The following is a 23,941-nucleotide window of genomic DNA, read 5'->3' as shown; positions in this document are numbered from 1 at the left end:
ATATTGTTGGATAAACAACTTGAGGATGATGAGAAAATGATATTTTAGGCAGAAGGAAAGGCAAAATCAAAGACATAGAAACATGAAAGAGCTTAGTATGTGTAGAGAACTCTATAAACAGTTCAGCAATACTTGGGCAAGAACTTATGCCACCTGCACTGACTAGAATTAGGAAAGTCTATTCAGAGAAATAAAGAAATAAAAAGGTATTTGTTTCACCTAAATAATGTGCAGGAAACTCTGAATATGTAGATGTGGAGTGAGCTGAAGTAAAACAATGTAATTATTTTACAAATAATAGGGAAGTCTTTCAAGGCCATAAAGCAGCATGGAAGCGTAGCTCACCAATAAGTGAGAACAAAGTTGATTGAACAGTAAAACTCCAGGCTTCTGTTGTTGGATAAATTATCTGAGGGTGTAATATAAGAAACTACCATAGAGCAGTAAGTTTTTAATTAATGGGAAATACTCTTCAAATAAATTTCAAGCCAGTACTTGAGCCAGAGCAGTCTATTTTATCTAAAATAGAAAGAAAAGTAGGAAAATCCTCAGACCTCATGAATAACTGCAGAAAGTATCTTTTTGCAAATACAGAGACACATGGCATCTTCAACATATACATATAATATATATATATAATATATTATGTATATATATATTTCTGTAAATACATTTTTTACAAAACCAGCTGGTGATGAATCTAGTCATTTGAATTTTACTAGTTTACAGACTAAATGAGAATTTACAAGTCAGAATAGCAGCCCAGACATAACAAGCTAGCCCAGCATGTGCCATCATTCATACCTAGGGAGCAAGGGCTAAGATCCATAAGACAGTGAGCCTGCTGGGTGGGATCCCACCTTACATGTTCCCAGAGCGCAGTGAACTTCCTGTGTCATAACAGTCCTCACACATGTAAAGCAACTCTATTTCATCAGATAAATTGAATCTGTGAATTCCTGAGTATTTTTCTCCCTGCCACTCTGTACATTCAACACGGGCAACAATACTATTTCTCTTGTTTACTGTTGACTCTTTAGATCCTACCACTACTTCTAGTAAATGTAGAATGTTATCAATATATATTTATGAATCAATCAATGAATTAAAGATGTAGCACCTGACAACAGAAAAAGAGAATTGTTTCCTTTATCCACTCTAATAAATGGTTTCATGGATGCCTTAGTGAGAAAAAGTGAGATATTGTTTAGAAGAAATGAGAGCTAAAAAGGAACTTAAAATTATAGTCAAGATTCAGCAATCCAGAGTTGGGAGACCAGATAAGCTTCACCTTTGACAGAACAGTCCCTGCATAGTGCACAGACCTTTTTTGCAACAAATATTAACTCAGCAACTTTGAAAGAAGTAATCAGATAAGTATCACTAAAACCTAGAATGTTAAATACTGAGAAAATATTAATTTTCTTATCTGTAATGAGTAAAATTAATTCTTATAATGCAATACTCACAATCATAGATTTCATAAATGGAAACTTTAAGTATATTTAATTGTTTATCTCTCGAGAGGGGGAAATATATATAATTTCAAGTGACATACATAGAGGCTTTTAATCTAGTATTCTTTCCTCAAGTCTCTGAAATTACAAGGTTGTTTAAAACAGCAAAAAGTGTCACTATGAGACAATATTCACTAATGAATATTCACTTATATAAATATTAACTCCATTCAAATATCTCTCTCCACTTAACACTAGTATAGATAGATGGTCAGATAGATCAATATAAAAATAGCTATGTCTTTGACCATGTTGTCTGCTTCTTTATCATCACTTTTGCATTATAAATGTACTGCATTACAAATTTATTTTATTTCATTTATAAAAATTAGAATTTCATGAAGTCAATGAAAATGATGTTGAATAACCACTAGAATCAAAAGCATAGCTCCTGAAAATGATCTGGCAGAATGAAACCACATGATAAATGAAAAAATATCTGCAAGATGCTTCATAATAAATTGGTTTACTTACCTAAAAAATTAAGAAAGGCCCTTGGGAAAATTATTTTTTTAAAGCCTTAGTTTGTGTGTGTGTGTGTGTGTGTGTGTGTGTGTGTGTGTGTACTTTTCTTCTGTTTTTATTTTCCTCCGGTTTTTTTATCCCCAAAATTAACCTCCTGGGAGGGGGCAAGGGGAGTGATTGTTAATGAGTATGGATTTTCTTTTGAAGGAGATGAAAAATTTCTAGAATTAGATAATAACAATTGTTGCACAACCTGTGATTAACTAAAAATCACTAAACTGTACAGTTTAAAAGGGTGACATATATATGGTATGTGAATTATATGTCAATAAAAAAGTGGAAAATAAATTTTTAAAAAATTAACATCCTTGGAGTTCTGCTGTGAAAGTTAAATGTGAAGTAAAAACTATTCTTTTATGCTCTTGATCAATATTGTTTGAAAACGTGCAGAGGAATGATAAGATTTGAGTGTTTCTTTTGCTCTAGGAATACATAGATATAAACATACTTTTGTTAAATATCAGATAAAATAATTTTCAAAAGTTTAGCTTCATTCTTCTGTACAAAATCCAAATAAACCTTTTATCTCTGTTAATGTGGAGTTTAGTGGCACCTTTAATTTCCATTATCAATATTCTAGACTGGTCTCCTAGCAGGACCTCCTGTCTCCTTTAGTTTTGTTTTGTTTATTTGCTTAATAAAATGGAAGCAACTTAAATGTACATTGACAGATGCATAAAGAAGATGTGAGATATATATACAATGGAATATTACTCAGCCATAAAAAAGAATGAAATAATGCCATTGGTAGCAACATGGATGGACCGAGAGGTTATTATACTAAATGAAGTAAGCCAGACAGAGAAAGATAAATATCATATGGTATCGCTTATGTGGAATCTAGAGGAAAATGATACAAATGAACTTATTTACAAAACAGAAATAGACCCACAGACATAGAAAACAAACTTATGGTTAGCAAAGGGGAAGGAGGGGAGAGATAAATTAGGAGGACAGCATTAACATATACACACTACTACGTATAAATAGACAACCAACAAGGACCTACTGCATAGCACAGGGAACTATACTCAATATTTTATAATAACCTATAATGGAAAATAATCTGAAAAATATATATTTATAAAGAATATATATATATATATATATATATATATATATAACTGAGTCACTGATATTGTAAATCAATGATACTGAAATTTAAAAAATAAATAAATTGGAGTAAATTAGAAAACAGTTTATTTTCAAACTACATTAAGATTATAGAAAAAAAGATGTTTTTTTAATTTAGTGATGCAATCATTCATCTATATGACAAACACTGCACTGGAGTCTGAGGCAAACAAGCACCAAACACTCAAAATTTCTATCTCCAGGAACATGAAGCTATATACTTCAATAGGGCCCAGACTGAAATTCCTTTAGGGTGGAAGTCAAAGTTTCCTACTATTTTAGGTTAAATTAAATGTCTAGGTTTTATAGATACTTTCTTCCCAAAACTGTAATAATATAAGGTTGAGCTGAAACACTGAAGCAACTGAATGTTTTTGGCACTTCATACTGTTAGTGAGATTCCCACTAAGAACCATACATTGAGTTTGTTTTACACAGTGTAAGCAACATTCTAGATAAGCTGGGTTGCTAAATTTCTGAAATTCATTAATAGAAAATAAATTTGTAATATCATTGATGTTTTGACATATAAACACATTCAATAGTATAAGTTTAGCATATAGTGGCATTTCATCATTTAGAAATATTCATTTTTAATTTTATTTGATCTGTAATAGCAATGGCTATTAAAACTTTATATTTAAGCTTGTAATTATTATAAATCATTAAGTGTATGTGATAAAAAGTTTCAAACACCATAAAAGGATAAAATTGACAATCACCCAGGGGAAACCAGCACCTACTTTTTGTGTATATGTAACATTCCAAGAATGTTAATTCATAAATATGCATTTATGTGTATCTGCACATGTGAATGTATATTTTAGATACACACATATACATCTACATATGTGTATGTACATTTTAAACATACATACATCTGCATATATGTATGCATATTTTACATATATACACCTGCATAAGTGTATGTCTATTTTTACATACGTACAAAGAGGGTAACATTATAGTCACCATAACTTCCACTCTTATGTAGCCATATATTTTGGACAGCTTTTTTTATCAACATATATAGATCTATTTCATTTATTTAAAGAGCAGCAAATATTCTGTCAAGAAACCTGCTTACTATTGATAAATACTTAGGTTATATAGTATTTTGTAAAATATATTTTTGCTATTATAATTCATATTGCAAATAACTTTCTTATAATATATATTTCTTATATAACTATATCTATGAGACAAATTTCAAGGCCATACCTTGATCCTGTTTAACGTTTAGCAATGTGGGAGTACACTACAGAGGACTCTATAGCAAAAAGCAGTCTGTACTATTCTCTCTGGTTCATTAATGTATCTCTAAATATCCATCACTTAATCATGATGAAGATTATAAAGCAATTTGTATCTTAGAAAAATATGAATGAAAATGCTAGCAAGAAATATATCCTTAGAGTTGATTCATTAACAATTAAACTGGCAACTGATTAACCTGTAATTAAGATCTTTTATCTGCAATTAGTCAATTTTATTTTTTTTTTTTTTTTTGGTATGTGGGTCTCTCACTGTTGTGGCCTCTCCCGTTGCGGAGCACAGGCTCCAGATGCACAGGCTCAGCGGCCATGGCTCACGGGCCTAGCCGCTCCGCGGCATGTGGGATCTTCCCGGACCGGGGCACAAACCCGTGTCCCCTGCATCGGCAGGCGGACTCTCAACCACTGCACCACCAGGGAGGCCCAATTAGTCACTTGTTTAAGAACTAAGACAAAGAAAAGGGGAAAAAAATCAGTAGGGGCATTCTTTATTGATTCAAACAAAAGAACAAAAAAAAATGGAATGAAAAAACTACAAGTCTTATTTTTCTGTGTGTGAACTGTGAGAGAACTGATATAAAAAGGTACTATGATTCAGTTATTTATTTGTTTCTGCTTTGTTGTTGTAGTTGTTCCTTTCGTTAGATTCCTCACACCAATTAAGGTTCCCAGCAGTGATGTAGAGTAACAGTATTTCATAATTCAACCACTGCTTAATCAAAATGTCCTTTTAGTCTGTCACTGGTTACACTTCAAAAAGCTCAGGGTTACCTCAATTAAAAGTGACTCTTTAAAGCACTTTGCAGATTTGGTGCGGTATCATACAATGAGTGCTCTACTTGGATTGAAAAAGACAGGGAAGAGAGCACTATTTTTAACTCTCTTGCTATATTCTATTTTTGCTGATAACCTTCCAGCTCAATATTTTTCCCCTCTGTAGAATCATCTGAAGAGATTGCAAATGATATGATGTTACATTACAGTATATCTTCCTTGTTCACTATTATGAACAATCTATTGTCGATTTTAATTAAATAATAGCAATGATACTTCCACAAAGAGACTAATTGCAGGAAACCTAACCAGTCATTCAAATTTCAATCCACATTGACTGATTAAAGTGCAATGTCTTGGACTATACTTAAAAGACTAAATATTCTAAAGTATGCTTAGGTAGTAAAATATATGGATTATGCGCTACCCATCGTGAAGTAAGGGACAGAAGTTACTTCAAACTCTGGGAGCTGAAGCTCGAGGTATTTGAAATCAAGATACCTTATATATATTTGCCAGGAAACATTTCCTTCTTGGTAATTCAGGAACTTATTGTTGCATATGTAATTGATTAAACTAGTTACATTACACTAGAAGAAACAGGAACATTGGCTAACCACACTGCATTATTTTCTTCAGAGGTTGCCACCAACTTCCTTCCAATGAAGAATGCAGAATTATCATTTCACTATAATTAATTTTAGAGGATTCTGATCAAAAGTTGACTGTGAACGGAATGGTTCCATCACCACTATGTTGAAGTAAGCTAAAATGAAGGTAACTATCCAAATTTTAAAGAATGGATGATACCTTAAGGAGCCTGCCCAGTGCAATTAAAATATAATAGAAATATGGGTAGAGATTGCCTATAGTTATCAATTCAGGCTAAACAGTCAGGGCTACATTTTTTAAAATTTCTTCATGGGTTTTATAACAAAGACACCGAAAATTGATTATTAAAACCACTTAATAGAGGGTGCATACAACAGTAACTCTCTTACGTTTTGTGCTCCCTACAAAACACAGGTGTGTTTGATTACTTTTCCGATGTGCCATTTAATAGAAAATCAAACACACAGAAAATTTTCAAAATCCCACCGGCATTATTTTTGTCTGTTTTATTCCTCAAATGGAAGTTTCATTTAATGAATGGTCCTGTGGGAATTGTGATGAGCCTTTGGGGTGGTGGGGAGGTGGAACTTTAACAGCTGAGCTGCTCTGATGCTAAAGCAAAAGCTCTCAAACTGACCCAGGTGACCCCATGCCAGGGCTTTATTACTTGCTTCCTTCAACTGAAATCACACTGGAAAGTCAATACAAAATGATGGTCTATCCCAGTTACAACAGTTCATTATTATCACCTATAACCTTAAAATTAAATTATAGTAGAGAGTTTAAAAGGAAGTGGGAGAGACAGTACTATCAAGAAGAGAGTATGGCTTCAAAAAATGGATAAATCATAATGAAGAATGGTACCCTTCAGAAGGTTGAAAGACAGATTATGAAAACGAATGCAAAAGCTTCAACAATTATTCAGCATTTGTACAATCGCTGTTTTACAAAGAGAAAAAGAAGCTACCTGAGACTTTATTTTAATTATATTTAAATTCATTCATTATCATTTTCTCTTTTATAATTTTACTAAACTTTATTTCAAAATTGAATAAAATATTATTTTTCCAAAACCATTTAGCTTAGAAATTATTCACAATCTTCTTTAAAGTGTGATAATTACAAATAGTACAATATACAGCATGCTCATTAATGAAGATTTAGAATTTGATAAAAATAAATAAGCTTATGTGGATACGTGTGTGAGTGTATACTCAAATAGCCACTTACTGTTCTATTATAGTAAGATGAAGCTTGTCTTATGCAAATAATGTGTTATTTAACTTCTCAATGATAGACAGATGCAAGTTTCTTTGTGGGTAAATTCTATAAGACCCACTCATTTCAAAGATTTTTACAGTAAGCCTGTGGCTTGACAACTTTCAATTCCCCCAAAACAACAAAACTTGCTAAGAAATCTTAAAGCAGTAAAGGGGAGCAGAATATGCCACCCCAAAATATGCCTCTTTGGCATAAAAGTTTATTCTTGGTTTATTATTGTAAGAAACGGCAGACATAGGAAAAGCTCTGAATACCTAGAAGTTACCATTTTGTAAGAGACATTTTACATTTAGGAAGAAAATATCCACCTGTAAGAGTGTCTCCCTCTCTGTACCAGGAAGGAAGAGGAGGATGACTAAATCTCTAAAAATGTATCAATGGAGAAGGTGCCAACTTAGATCTACATAACAACCATATCCTTGTTTACTGTGCTTTGCCTGATAATCTTCCATAACTGGCCTCCCTCCATCCAAAATCTTTTGTCTTTAGCTAAAGATGGTCTTTGAGGTGACGGCTTGGGCCATTTAGGGGAGTTACTCATTTTTTCTAGGTATTGTCCATGTATATAGGATGTATACATGTTATTAAGTTTCTTTTTGTTTTTATCCTGTTAATATTTTAATTTATTACAGAGGGGTCTCAGCCACGAACTTAGAAGAGCAGAGGAAAAACTATTTTTTCCCCTATAGCATGAAACACTGATTATCAAAGCCAAATATTAAAATTTCTCTAAAGCTGTATGGGCTTTTGGATTTCACATGGAGGACAGGAGAGGGGCTTTCCATGGAAAATAATTCTGAAAGAAAGGAAAGGAGGGAAGGATGGAAGAAGGAAGAGAATATAGGAGGAAAGAAGAAGTAAATGAAACAAGCAGTGATCTGACTCCTTCTAACCAAGTGCAAGTCAAACAACCAGGGTTGAAAACAACCAGTTAAAGGACCTTATTCAGATTGTCAGGAAGCAATTCCTCTTCCTTCCTCCTTCCCACCCTTTCTCCTTGCTCTTCTCCCTTATCTAACCCCGACTTCCTTCCCCACCTCTTTCTTGTCTTGCTCCTTCTACCTTTGAACTTCAACTTCATAGTGTGATGATATGAAGCTAAGGTAATCCACCCTTCCAAATCTGAGAAGAAAATTTAATAGAGAGAAAATAGAGCCGAAAGTGGGATCCACGTTTTTCAGCTATTTTAATCCTGAATCAAGCTATACCTGAAGATAACCCTGCTTAAGGCTATTGGTTGTATGAACCAAGAAATTCCTTAGATGCTAGAGCCAGTGTGGGTTGGGTTTTCCACTTGCAGCTAAATGAGTCCCAAGTGACACAACCCTGTTTTCCAGCCTTAACTTAAGGTGCTGAAACCAAAAATCTTATGCTGAAGAATGCTGATGAAACAGCCTGAACTCTAACAAGCTGTGGATCCTCCTATCACTCTGTTTGTCTCACTCTTTCACCTGCAGGTCTCTCCTCCTTGGATTGCTATATAATCAACACATGATTTCAACTTACAGTGGCAAATCATGTCTTCAAATTGTTACTGATAGTACCAATTCAGCAAGAATGAGTACTAACTCCATTTACACACAGCTCACATGGACTCTCTCTCCATCCAAGAAGCACAGATTCCCACAAAACCTATTACCCCATCAAGGAAAATTTTGTACTATGTACTTTGAATCAGTTTGAAAGAGTTCATACTTCTCATTCCCTGTATAGATTGTATTTTGTAGAGGGAATATGTGGACAGACAAGATAGGGAAAATCTTCAGAATGACATTACATTTTTTTTCAAGGGCTGCTTTTTTTAATATTTCAAAAATAGTGATTTTTTTCATTTTCATAACATTAAAGTGTAAATACCAATTTACAGGAAATGACTATAAAAATTAAACTAATTTCTTCCCATTATTTTAGAAAAATAGATTTTTGTGCTATAGAGCCACATTCCAAAACAAGTATTTATTAATTAATGTACGTATCAATTTTCAAACAACACCTCCTGAGTGAACATTTTGTACCAAGCATGATTTCACTGAAATTCTCTATTTTCCTCAAATATTGCCTAGAATCTGCTTCTTTTTTGCATGTACTTTAAAGATAATTATTTTTTCCATGTTATCAATTGTAATGCTAGAGACATCACCTCAAATTGAATAAACTATTTCTCCAACATCACTGGAAAAATTTGGTCACCAATTACACATATCGATTTCTCCATTTATTTTGATCCCAATAAAACAAGAAGTGCTACAGTCATATAGTCATATGGCTACTTAGATAAATATTTTAATTTTCAATTAATAAAAATATATTTGAAGAAGTACTAGAACTATTAAAGAGGTTACCATGAGTTTAAAAATTTCTCAGCACAAACTAGTCTAAACAACCACAAAATCAATTTTCCTAATCAGGAAAAAAAAAAGAAAGTTACTAATTTTCTCCTGAATTCATTGAACATGTCCTTAATAAGAAAAGCAGGCCACAAAGCCAGTGTTACACACACAGGCCCCTTACAAGATACTTTATCTAACTTTTGGGTTTTTAATTTTATATATTTTTCTCTTCACAAGCTCCCCCAAATTGTATAATTTTAAAACTCTAAACAACTTGGATTGGTCATGCTTATTAGATAAGTGGTAAAATAATTATTATCTTCAGTTTTCCAAATCATGTTCTAAAAGCCATACATTATTTGAGATGTTTCTCTTAAAATATTATTCCAGCTAGTTTAGCAATACTTAGTTATTCTAGATCTATATGAAAATTTGCTTTTTTGTTAATATTTTTTTAAAAAACTTCTGCATTCAAATGGGAAGCAAAGTATTGCCTGATATTATCTTAGAAGATTCCTTCAATTTGGGACCTCAACAAAGTAAAGTAGAAAGATATTTGCAAGCTGACAATCTACTCAAACCAAATATTACACTCTGATATATAAAATACAAGAAGATATATATATATATATATATATATATATATATATATAATATACATATATATAATTTTTTGTGTGTGTGTGTGGTACGCGGGACTCTCACTGTTGTGGCCTCTCTCGTTGCGGAGCACAGGCTCTGAACGCGCAGGCTCAGCGGCCATGGCTCATGGGCCCAGCCATTCCGCGGCATGTGGGATCTTTCCAGACCAGGGCACGAACCCTTGTCCCCTGCATCGGCAGGTGGACTCTCAACCACTGTGCCACCAGGGGAGCCCAAGGACATATTTTGCTAGTGCTGTTTGAGCATTGCATCATTTGCCAGTCAATGCGTGAAGTGCTGGGAATGCATTATTCCTCACAGTAGGCTGTGGCAGGTCAACATTCGCCCCATTTACAGATGAGGAAATTGATACTACCATGCTAAATAATTCAACTTTAATGTATATTGCAACATGTAGCAAATAGAATAGGTACTTGGTTATTTTAGAATTCACAAGCAGAAATTTCAAATGATTAGCACAACATATATTACCTATCTTATATTAAACTTTAAAATCACAGTAAGATACAGGAGAAAGAAAATGTAAATAAAATATTTCATATTCCACACATTCCAGGGAGACTTTCAAATCCATAACAAAACATCTTTGTAGAAAATACTGAGGTGAATGTGACACGCATTCTCATGCACCCCCCCACAAACGTATCTCTTTTACCAAAAGTAAAAACATTGAATTTATTCTTTTTGTAATTATGTATTTTTTGCAAATAAATAGTAATCAGAAAGCTATAAAACCATTATAATTGCACTGCCTCATGGCCTACACTCTGCACCTTATTATATCTATAACAGTATATCAAATTTCTGTAGAGTAATTTGATATATAAATGAGAACATTATTAAATAAAATGAAGTGTGTATGAAGTTCCAGAATAAAGTTATTGTGCAATCTAGATTTAATTTACAGAAGAAATGAATAGTAAATATGAATCACTAAAACATAATTAGAAGGTAAAATGAAATCTTGGAGAAATAACAAAATGTCACTCTGAACCAAACCAAGCCAAAAGGTAACTTGAAGAAACAAAGACAAATTCTCCCTCGGGCTTTAGGTGAATAGCATGATCCCTAGCATAAGAGGACAACCCTTTCATGGAAGCTTCTCTAAGGCAGGTGATAAATGGCTATAATAGAAAACAGTCAAATCAAAATTAATTCTCACATACATTCATCCATCTTAGGAAAAATCAATTTGATGAAACTTGAGGCATTTGAGGAATCAGCCAATACTTCCAACGGCTTAAGAAAAAAATATACTTTTCTTCAAAAATCCATGAATCCAGAGAGGGAGGGGCAGCATGCCTGAATATAGTAGATATTTAACAAATATTTGTTGAAAGAATAATAAAAAAAAAAGGAGGCAGGGTTGTTTTCCAAAATAGGCATGGTGGCTGGCTATGCCATCAACCAAGGCAAGGGGGTGGGAGGGGGGTGGTAGTTGTCTCAGTTATTTTTTCCAACCATCAGTTGGAGCAGGTTCTTCTGCTCGTCTCACCTGTGATCACTCATGATGTTACTATAATTACCTGGAAGCTTAATTGTATCTGGATAGTGTAAGATGGCCTCATTAGTATGTCTTGCCATTGGTGCTAGAGATCACTTGGGCCATTTACCTACAGCAGGGGTTCCCAGGCTTCTTCGCATGATGTTAACATTTCTCCAGGAGGTTAAGAGTGAAGGATACATGGTCTCTAGAGGATTTGGCTTGGAAGTTACACCATATTACTTCTGCCACAACTATTGTTCAAAGCAAGTTGCAAGGCCAATCCAGATTCAAGGGGAAGGTAAACAGACATCTACTCTCAATCGGAAGAACTGCAATAGATTTGTGGTTATTCTGAATTCATCGAGGGAGGTAAGAACATAAATCACAGATGGGAACAGACCACAGGGTTTTATCTAGAAATGGTCCATTCTGCCAAAAGATATACCAAGAATTAAGTATCAGATTTTGGCTAATGTCAGGTCCCTCTGTCACTGAAATAATGCACAGAAATCTGGATACAAGGTGAAGAAATTAATTTGTTATTTGACTTTTTTCTGACCCCGTCCCAAAGGGAGGGGTTATCTGGGGCTAAAGCCTGAAGCACTCATTAAGTATTGCAACAGCAGCCTGCACACAGAGGCGAGTGGAATGTAGAGCACAATTAGACACATGCAAAAGTTTTAATGATAAACACAGTGATCTCTAAGTTCCATCCAGTCCTAACATTTCACAGAATTTTCTGATTCTTCTGTACTAGGAAAAGCACTAAAGGGAACAATTATTTATTAATTACTTAGATATACCAGCCAGTTTATAATGGCTTGCAAGTCCCTTTTGCAGATGGGAATTGGGAATTGAGTAAATCACCCAAAATCACACAGTCTTATTTAGCAAAAAATAATAATAATTATTATATACTTATATTCCAGACTCAGGACCAAACATTTCCTTCTCAATGCAAACAGCTAGAGAACCCCCTAATGGATAACCATAAAGTCTTTCAAAAACCTCCAGATATGAAACATGGCAATTCACAGAGTACAATAAAGGGAAAAGAAATTGAGAATAAGATGCATATTCAGAAGATAGCCAACATCCTTGAAAGAGGTTAAAAAAAACATTTATATAATAATAAACAAAAAAACAGCTTTAAGAGATAGGAGAAAAGTGAAATCTACATGTAGCAAATATAGCATCTTCTTTATTTTTTTTTTTTTTTCTTTTTTTTGCGGTATGCGGGCCTCTCACTGTTGTGGCCTCTCCCGTTGCGGAGCACAGGCTCCGGATGCGCAGGCCCAGCGGCCATGGCTCACGGGCCCAGCCGCTCCGCAGCATATGGTATCCTCCCAGACCGGGGCACGAACCCGTATCCCCTGCATCGGCAGGCGGACTCTCAACCACTGCGCCACCAGGGAGGCCCAGCATCTTCTTTAGAATCAGAAATATTTGTATTTGAATTCTAGCCCTATTGTCTGTTAGTCATATAATCATGGACAAGGAAACTGTCCTCAGCCTCAAACTTGCTCCTCTATAAATGTATACAATCATGCCTAAGCTGAAGGTTATTTCATGGATTAGAGGAAAGTAAAAATGAAGAGTGTACACAAAGGACATTCTCAGAAAATGATGATGATGATGATGATGATCTGATCACCATCATCATCTAATCATATATTATGCAAGACACATTAGCATCTTTCAGTGCTTTCCACATAGTACATGGAGGATAACTCACGTGATTTCCTCATAGAGAAGATCTTAGAATTTCAGTCATCCTCAGGCTCTATTTTACAAAAACAGCTGATAATCTTGCCACTCTGTCAATAAATTTCCAATCAGTCTGTTAAAAAGGAAAACAGACCCACTGAAAAAAATGTTAGCTATATGAGAACAAAGAAAAAATGTTTTTAATCATACACAGAAGATAAAGGGAAGGAAAAGAAGTTGGAGAAAATTTAATATCAGTATAAGCTGCCTTAAACATGTCATGGGCCAGTCCCCAAGGGCTTTCTGCAATCACCAACATATACAATGAAGACATGAAGTCATTAAGAAAAGGTTAACTATATTCAGAATTAGTGTGTCAATTTTAATAACTATCAGCATTTCCATTAAAAGTAAACATCTAAAAAAAGCATTTCTAAATACGATGCCTCAAAAGAATAACATTCAAGACCATGGAGAATGGTCAAGAAGAAGAAGACTCATTCTACAAGGATACCAGATAAAGGGAGTTTGACTATTTCCTTTTGTATTCAAATGATTTTCCCTTTGTTGGAAATTAGGAGGTGACCTCATATGAAGACTGGGGAAACTACTAGGAGCGTAAACATGCATTTTATTCAATAATGGAGGAGGGAACACAAATTAAGTTAGTAAATATACTAGAAATCAACATCATCTAGTTTTAAGGGTAAGTTAAGAGGCAGAGATATGAGAATACCATCAAGACTGACTCGGGGCTAGGGCTACCTCACTGAAAGAATGTGTTCCTCACCCGAGATTTCAGCTTCCCAGAGTGGTATCTATGCCATTTGGGCTTTTGTGTCTCAAAGGAGAAATGGCTAGCGGAGTATCAAAGCATGAATTCAATAATGAAGAAATATTTGGTAAACGCATCAAAGAATGGGCCTTGAATCATTCTTGTCTCAATCAGAGAGCCAACCCATAAAGTTAGGGCGAGGTGAAAATCCACCTTGTCTTACTCCATTCCATTGTTTCTCGTATATATTATGAACACCAACACTGAAATTTATAAGTTACTTGTCTCTCAGTATTTAGTGGAGATTTAATTAATTTGAGCACTATGAGCAAATCATGTGATGTGAATGTTGAAAGAGTGGTCTCAGGCATCTTTACTAGTGCCTAGACTCAGAATGGCAAATACTTTAAATCTTGTGACCAAACTTGAATTGACAAGTTGTAGCATCTTAGAGATACATGTTCAAGACTTGTCCAGCTCAAGAGGGAAGAAGTCATTGATCAAACAGTAATATCTGACATGAGTGCTAGTTGGAGGATTACTGCATGTACCTGGCTTTCTCCAGTGTCAAGAGTAAGGAAACAATGGCCCTGCTCAACTCTACACTAGTAGACCCACAGGGCTTGTTGGTGCTGGTAACATAATTCAATAAGAAGCAAGAAAACAAATTGGAGCCTATCTCAAAGAGGGTAATGATGAAGATTTATGATAGCTAAAATTTATTGAGTGTAAAAGGTAAAAGGCTTGAAATCATGACATGTAGAAAACTGTCCCAAACCTGTTTAGGTCAAGTTATGTTTAATCATAAGCAGAGCAACTGTCGGTTAGGGATCTTGAGTAACTGAGTTTAAATATTTGAGGTACTGTTACTGGGAATTAGACTTATTGTGTGTCTCTCCTCCCATATTAAAATTAATTAGAAGCCACAGGATACCAGATTTTGGACTCAATCCTAAAATGGAATTTTATGATAAGCCTATACAAAAATGGAATAATCTACTTTATATGGAGTAATTTCTGGAATCACGAAGGTACCCAAGCTGAGTCAAGATGACCACATGGCAGGAATGCTTTCCAAAAAATTTAAGACTGAATGGATGTCAGGATAACTCAGAAGTTTCATAATGCCAAACTCATCAGGGGTTAAAATGAATTTAAATTTGAATGTCTTGGGTAAGTCAGGCACTCTCCAGTATAACAGAGGTCCTACAGCCTACAATTTCTTAAAGCCAGCCAGATTTCCTGCTTTACATCTTCTGCTTGATCTCTGAGGACACTGGACTGCATGACCCCTGGTTTGGATGACCTTCAGCATTCCCTGGAATCCTGAGCATCTATGGCCCCAGGAATAGGCTTTGAAGTCATTCAATTACCACTTCCTTTAGTTTTCTCCTTTACCCTCATGATAGCTAATGATGATGGTGATGGAGATGATGATGATGACTACAGCTAAGTGTCTTTTATTATTAGCTTCATTTAGAAGTGAGGACACTAAGACTCAGACAGGTTATAAGACTCGCTCAAGGTTATACAGGTCTGAGACACAGGTATATGAAATCCCAAAGTTCATGCTTCTAACTACTGTGAAATACCATTGTCCACAAAACAGTTACGATTTCCTTATTTCCTCTGTCTTCCCTACTACAAAGCATAAAATATCAAAATAGAATTTTTAAATATCAGTTATTTTCAAGCTATACACTTGTTTATATCTGTCATGTTACTAAGAAAATAAGTTTCTTGAGGTCAGCATCCAATGTCTAGTTACATGTTGTCAGTGTCTGACATTTGAAGAGTCAATACAAGGCAAATGTCCTACACAATTACTATAAATAACCCCAAACTTTCAATTTAAAGGTAGGCACATTTCTGTTAAGTGAGGCATTTCAAATTAAAATATGTGTGAATACTAGTGATGTATTAGTGAATATTAGTGATATAATGATAACTCTATCCATGTAGAATAAAGCATATGTCCTGAGTACTCAATTCAGTGTTCAATGTTGCCCTATAAAGTCTATGCATTTTAACACTGCTATACAAATGCTTTAGCACTAATAAGACAAGTGCACATAAATCACTTGGTAACCTAACTTTTACACCATGGGAAAAAATAACAAAAAGAACTAATTATTGAGAAAATACCACAGCCTTTACTTCCAAAGAAGATACAAGAAAGTTAGTTTTCATGGTTAAGGAGTTGATATGTTTCCACTAGTAAATCACTTTAATGCAAACATAACTTTGGAAGTGATACCACTAAGATTCATGATTACTTCAAGACAGGAAATGAGAAGTCAACATGGGTGACAGAATCTGGAGAGCAACTAATATATGTCCTTTAGGTCTCTTTAGCATTTCCTTAAAAGAGCTGCAAAGGGCAAAGTGAAAATACAGTAATGTAAACAGCACTGTTTTGGCTTCTATCTCTTGATTAAGTGTACTAGTTCTAATTGAGTATCTATTGAACTAATTGGCGTTTTCTTTTGTTCTTTTTCTAAGAATTCAGAAACACTCTCAGAGCTGGGGAAAGGATCCTACAACTTTATTCCTGTATCTTGTTACTTCTTTTCTGGAGCTTTTTTTTTTTGTTACAAAATCTAAAATAGATTCAACATTCAGTGGTAATTCTGTAATTGTTCTTCATAAGGATTATAATAACACCAATTTCAAAATGTTTCATTGGAAGCTTTTTAAAAAGCAATAAATTACATATTTGTTCCTACAAAGAAAAGAAGAAAAGCATGAGGTTTACAATTAGACAGATTTTATTAAAAGATATATTTTCTAGGAACACTTAAATTGGTCAACTGGCATTTTCCTCCCAATGTGACTAAGTTTGTAACTTAATTAACATAGGCTATCAAAGCCAATTTCTGAGAAACCTTATGGATGTAGTTTGTAGTTTAAATAAAAAAGCCTTTTCATGTGACTTACTTGTTATCAGTAAAGTGATAGAGCATTTATATAACCATGTAATTCCTTTGTAATTTTCTATCACTTGTTAACCATCTTCATAATTAGTATTAAATTATGTCATAGATCAGTAGAAAGCATTCTGTCAGAATAGAATCTATCAGAACACTAAGATGAAAAAGCTTAAAAAACAGCACTATATCTGAATTAAATTCTTTATTTTTTCTAGCTCTTGTTATACTTACATAAAAGAGAAGTTTTCATAATAACATATAATTTATGTTGATAGAGCATAATAAAAATGGTACCTCTAACCAGAATAGCTTCAGTACTTATAAACATAATACTTCTTAATTTCACCATGAACACACCATGTAATGGACAAATTATACCGCCTTAGATTTTAAATAGTCCTCAATGATTGAAGGATGCCACAGGAATAAAAATGTGGGCTGTAGAAATATAATAAGTAGTCTCACTCTCAAGGTTTATTGAACAAGGCAGAGCTATGCACATGTGTGTCAGTGGAATGATTTATCAAAATTACCAGTTAGTCATGTATCCTACAGGGTCACGATCACATCTATTAAAAGGCCTGAATTTATATCTTTACTCTTCAATGAAACATAAAACTCAGAACCATTTATACTATATACAAAATTCTAAAGTAATGCCAGTATATTACATTTCTGAGTAAACAGAAAATAAAATTCACTGGAATGAGTCAGTAGATTAGCCAGTTAAGCCATCAGAAACTTTCAAGTAGCTTTCTTCTTCCAACCTTAAAATTGGCAAAAATATTTAGCAATCTTATTTATAGTAAATTTCCCTTAAAATAACTGGATAGTTATGATATAGAACTATGATGTAGTAGTTTTATGTAGAGGCAGGAACACTGTTAGAAATCTGCAGGCATTTCATCCCAACCACATAACAACACAGCAATAGTATCAGCAGAAAGCAAGATCCTAATTTCACCAGCTAGAAAACTCAGCAAAACTAGGAAGTCTAAAGTGCTTCAAGCAGCAAGAGGAAACAGAACACTGGTTTAAATGCACAAAAGGGAACTTATGGTCATTCATAAAAAGATGAAAGGCAGTTATAACATATAATGGTCATTTAAACACCAGTGCCATAATCAGACACTGCTTTAATACCAGGAATACACTGAATGACAGACGAGATAAAAATACTGGAAGAAGGGATAAGGGTGGGGCAATTTTGCCTCAAGTGACCACAGCTCTTGCTATATACTCTTATGGAAAAGGAAAGAAAATCACCTCTGGCTGGTATCAATCAGAGGTATATTTGATGAACCCCTCCCAAAACACATAAGTGCAAGAATCTCATTTCAAAACCGAGGTGTGTGTGTATGTATGTATGTGTGTGTGTTCATATATACATCACATGTTTGAGGGAGGAAAAGAGGTATGCAAAGCACAGAAGACTGGTGTTGCTCAAGGTCATTCTCCTCTTGAAAAGAGAAAGTGAAAAAATGACAAAAAGGAATGGTCTCGAGGACAGGAGCTAAATGACAACTTCTTTCCACCTGCCTATATGCTCACATCTGTTTCCATGGGTATCCTAGCTTTCCTATTGTTCTGCCCCTCTTGTTAGTGACCATAAGAGGGCTGACAAGGAAGGAAGGTGTTTCTAGGAAATTTTCTATCAATACCTGATAGTCTTGACCTATTAGTGAGTCAAGCCAGCTCTAAGTACAACGCTGACCAAGGGCAGTGGACTCAGATCCTCAAACTGGTTTGCACCTCTCTGTCTCTCCAGACAAGAGAGAAGAGAAGGGAGGCAGAAAGCTCCATTTTTTAAGGAACTTCTATACATGAAACTCTATGCTAGGGGGACTATCTGGTTTTGACACTTCACCTACCTCCAGTCTGCACCAATGAATGGCATTTTAAAACATGAATCACACCACAATCTATGTTTAGGCATCTGATCACTCAACATCCAGTTAATACATTTGTTTCAACCTTCCCAGAGGATGAGGGCACAAGGACAAGACTTAACCTGCAAAGGACTGAATCCTTAATGAGAAAAGGCCAGGGTGGAAAGAAATGAGGAGGGACATGGAGAAAACACAAAATTTTCCCAAGTACTAATATTCTCCACCAGTATTCCGTCCTTCTTGGGCACCCTCTAAACAGGGATGCCTTATTTGCTAACAAATATTATGAGTATGCCATAGTTTCTGTTGTAATAATATTCTGAAGAAATCTGGGGGACAAAAAGGTGTCTCTGTCAGATTTTTAGTATACACAAATCAATTTTCTGACTACGATTTTCTGAGCGAAAGGAGAAATGCAAATAAATTCACTAAAAGAGAAAAAGGAAAAGATGAAAGAAAAGAAAAATCCTCACCTAATTCCTCCCAAATTCAGTTATTTTTAGTCTTTATGTATGCAGGCAGTACCCTTTTCTTTCTGAGTCTTCAGAAAGTAGAGGGGGGGACCTGGTTTTCTGTTAAAGTCGAGTTATACTCCCTATCCTTTCTTGGCCTTCCCTAGAGCTCAAAGTTACAGAGCAAATCTGTCTAAAGAGTGGCCTTCAACTCCTTCGTGTTTATTGGAGTTGGGGTGGGGGTAGGTAGCAGTCTTTCCAGTGGTATTTCAACTGGAGGTAAAACAGGAGTAGAAATGGCCTGATTAAATCCAGGAGAGCAAGAGGGGAGAGAAGAGAGGAACAAATGGAGGCCTAGGAAAAACACACTTCGTTTCAGGTTTTGAATCCTGAGAAATCATGCAGTATCTGAATATCAAGGCATTTTTTGCAGCCAGCCAGCTTTCCTTCTATGTACTTGAATATTCATTTACGAAGAAGGGAGAGGGGGCTGCAGGCGCAGGAAGTCGGGCAGGACCTCACTGCCCCCCCGCACCCCCCACGCGTGTCTCCCCACTTCCTCCGTCTCAAATCCAGGCAGCCACCTCTGCCATGATGCGCCCGCTGTCTGCCAGGGGGCCCGCTGAGCTCTCCCGCCCGGCCCCAAGAAAGTGTCAGCGCGGGCCTGGCAGCTGCAGTGGCGAAGCCCAGCCCCCAAGCCCGCTGCAAACACGGCCTTGTAGCACCACCAGCCTGCGAGGGCTGCAGCAGCAGCCGAGCCCAATCTCCAGAGGAGTCGGGGACATCAAGGCGCAGGGACAGCGACAGCAGTTAGCTAGCGACCGGCTTGTAGTCTGCAAATACCATCATACGGATATCTATTTTAAAAATGCAGCGGGCGGAGGAAAAGCAGGCAGCGCCCCTCCACTTTCCAAGCTGCTTCAGCAAAGAGAAACCCCCGGAGCAGTCCCAGTCACTGCTTCCAGGATCAGGGCACCATGAGCTCGGCTGAGCCAAACCCTCGGTTGAGTGCAGCGAGCAGGCAGCTCCCAAAGGCGGGAGACAAACGAGCATTCCCTAGCTGAATTATTCAGACCGCCTTCACTGTCTAATAAAACATTGATGAGACTACTTTGGAAGTGCTTTATTTTCTTAATCCTAATGCCCTCGAGAAGGGAGAGGAATTTTCTGTAGGGGATGCAGAGGTGATGGGATAGGAAATGAGAGAAATAAGGTGCGAGGGTAAGGGGCTTTGGAAGTTCACTAAATTTGTTCTGCCTCAGCCGGCTGTGGGAATCTCCATTTTTAACATATCAGACCCAATATGTTAATTAGGCAGTCGCAAATCCACCTACTCCTTGTAAATCAAGGCAATGGCAAGAATTTTCAAAATACACATTATACAGAGACAAACCAGAAAAAAAAAAGGCAGAACAAAATAAAAACAAAGCACGCGCGTACAAGCCCCTCTCCACAAGCGAGACAATGCAGCTGGGGACGGAGGTTGTGGTTTTAGCAGCGCTCCTCTAGATATGGATCTATTCTGCTACATAAAAGCAAACCCTGGCAGTTAAACACCGTATCTCAACACATAGGCCCGTGACAATGAATTCCCTTCCACTCAAAGCAAGTTCCAAGAAAACTCTATTTCGAATTAAAGTCTCCAGATGCGTAATTTACAACTACTAAAGGATCTCGCAAGCTCGTCGACAATCAGGAAAACAACCTGGCACCAGAGGAAGAGAAGGGTCAAAGTGATCCCTGCCTGAAACGATGGGTGGAAACCAAACACCCTCTCACACTCCACAATCTGGGAAGGGTTGAATACCAAATGGTCCGTGGCAACCATAGCCTGAAGAAAACACGGGACTTTAATCTCTGGCATCTTCAGACAGGTTCAACACGCCTAGCTTCCAAAAAACATCACTTAGGGTGGAGCGTATCCATATTTTCTTAGCTTTCACTGCTAGATTAAATGATCAGGTATAGATTCATATTCTACCTACTAGAAATTATATTACATCACAGAGCGCCCTTGACTACCCAGCCCTTCTTAATGATTTTCAAAACATTAATAAGTAAAGTAGCCTGCAATGCAGATAAGGCACTAGAAATAAGATCAGAAGGAAACTGGGTGAGGCGGGAAGTCGTTTGCTTGTTACCTGGTGCCTCTAGAGGAAAGATGGGCGTAGGAAGACTTTCTGCCCGCAGGTACAATCCCAGCAAGGTGTTTCCAGGTGGCTTTCACAGTCGTACGCGGGTCTCGCTCGTCACTTCGCTGCCCTTTGCCATAGCTCAGCACCCGCATCCTAGGGAGTCCGAGAGGCGGCTCCTGCCACTGCCGCCGTTGCCCGCAGGTCGCGCTGGGCGGGGGATCCGCGGCGATCGCCCCATGAAACCCGCGTTTCTGCACCCAGGGATCGGGCAGAGGCAGGGCGGCCGCACACGCACACACAGAAACACACTCAAACACACACACACACACTCGCAGACAGGCGCGCGCGCACTCGCATTCACACTTGCACACACACACACACAGTACAGCACGGGGAAGGAAAAGCAAGGAGGGGACTGGTACTTCTCACGATCGGCTTCGATGCCCACCGGACCACGGGCAGCAAAGAGAGTGGTCTAGCATAGCGGTTATATCACGTTTCCTTCAAGTTCTCCTCCAACCCAAATCCACGTAATTCAAGAGCTGGTGACATTTTGGTGGGGAGGCAAGAGCCAGGAACCAGCAAGGAAGAGTCGAAGAGTCGGGGATTTTGTTAAGCAGTTTGAAAGGCAATTCTTGTTACCTTGATTGTGCAGAAACCAGCTCGACAGGTGAACTTTTGGCTTCAAATTATGTCGACCGAAATGTAAATATCCTTCGGGCCAAGACAGGAAGGTCTAGATGCACAGAAACAAGACGGCTGCAAGACCCTCTGGTGACCTTGTGATGTACCTGGAAGCAGGTTAATGCTGGCGCTTTCCAAGCCTCTGGGTAAAGCGATCCACACACAAGGGTCCAAAGCTGAGCAGCCCTTCCGAATCCAGACTGGAAAATGGGTCTGGGCGTCCTCCGCCCTCTGCGAGAAACCAGGCATCGAGGGGCACCGCCGAGTTAACACATTTGCTTCTGGGCAGTTGTACAAAAGACAGTCAAATGCATCAGATAAGCGCGCGCACACATACACACACGTCCTCACGCACGCTACTAAGCTGGAGAGAGCTTACAAAAAAATAGATGCCAAGATGACTTCAAAAGGTAGAAACGATCCAGAATCTTTCCGGAAAAATGGAAGGGCCAGCAGGAAGGTTACAGACATCTTCCCAGGTCTTTCATTCTTCCTCTCTCTTATGTGTTGTGCGTGCGTGTTTGTATTTCCAGAAGGTTTCCTTGGTCTGCCCCACCCCCGTCCAGTTGCGCTTTTTTTCTCCTGATATAAACCGCCCGTGCAAAATGGATTACATGGGTGGTTTGTGCTCACAACCTAGAGCTCCACAAACTCTAGAATCCTAAGGGAGCAGCCAGCTGCAAGCCATTGCCATCCTTGAGGGAAGAAGGAAAAACAGGCGCAAACACACGCACCCCCGCGCGCACGCACACAGAGTCCTCAGTTCGGCCCGCTCCGCACACATCGGCAGTCTCCCTACGCGCCACTTGCACAGAGCCCCGCCCGCTGCCTGCGGCTTCCGGGCGAGCCCGCGGCTCAGGCTAGAGGCTAGCGGCCCGTCTCCCGCGCTGCGGTTGCGGCCCGGCCGGGCCCGGCTTCCGGGCTTCCCGAGCCGGCGTGTTCGGACGACGGCAGCCGCCGGGCCGGGAGGAACTGCGCCCCGCGCTGCAGCATGGAGGCGGTGGCGGCGGCGGGGCGCGCGGCCGTGAGCCCGGCCCTCGCCGCAGTGACAGGAGCTGCCGCGCCGCCGAGACTCCGGGAGTCGGGCGAGACCCCCGCCGGGGCCGCCACGCCTCCCTCTGCGCCTCGGAGCCTGGCGAGTTCCGGACTGATTTACCCAGGGCTAGAGTAAAGGGCCAGCCAGGCGCCGGCAAATCCCGGGGCAGGCGAGGCGCGGGGGCGTTGCAGGCAGGGGGAGGGGAGGAAGCAGAAAATCTGGAGCATGAAGGTGAACTTCAGGGGCGTCCCCAGTCTCTTGCGAAGGGGGGACTTGCTGACCGCCCACTGCCCCACGGTTACGGGGTAAAGGAGTATCACCGGGTCAGGCTGTGACTGCTTATGGCACAGGGAAAAGTCATTAGCTATAACGCGCCAGGAATATCTGAGATGGAAGGCTGCTGACCTAGGGGTCTCAGTCGCCTGCGACTGTTTTCCAGCGTCCCCTTAGTAGTAGGTGGTAGTTTACTTACTAATCGGATGGGCGCAAAAGCTGAAAAGAATATTATATTTGAGAATCAACTCAGTTGAGCATCAGACATTACGAGTACTGCTGTTGGTCACATATTAGTATGTCAAGGGCAGAAAGTAAACCCAATAGTCGTCACAAGCCAGACCAGGCCACTAAGGTTACTGGGACAGGGGACAGGTCTGAAGCAGGAAAGAGAAGAGGGATGGGGAGAAAGCAAGACAGGCCCCCGCCGGCGGAGGTCGACTTTTCTCACCACAAATCCTAGA

This window comes from Mesoplodon mirus, assembly GCF_964341445.2.
Source record: "Mesoplodon mirus genome assembly, chromosome: 4".
Taxonomy (NCBI): domain Eukaryota; kingdom Metazoa; phylum Chordata; class Mammalia; order Artiodactyla; family Ziphiidae; genus Mesoplodon; species Mesoplodon mirus.
Note: the sequence above shows the minus strand (reverse complement) of the source record.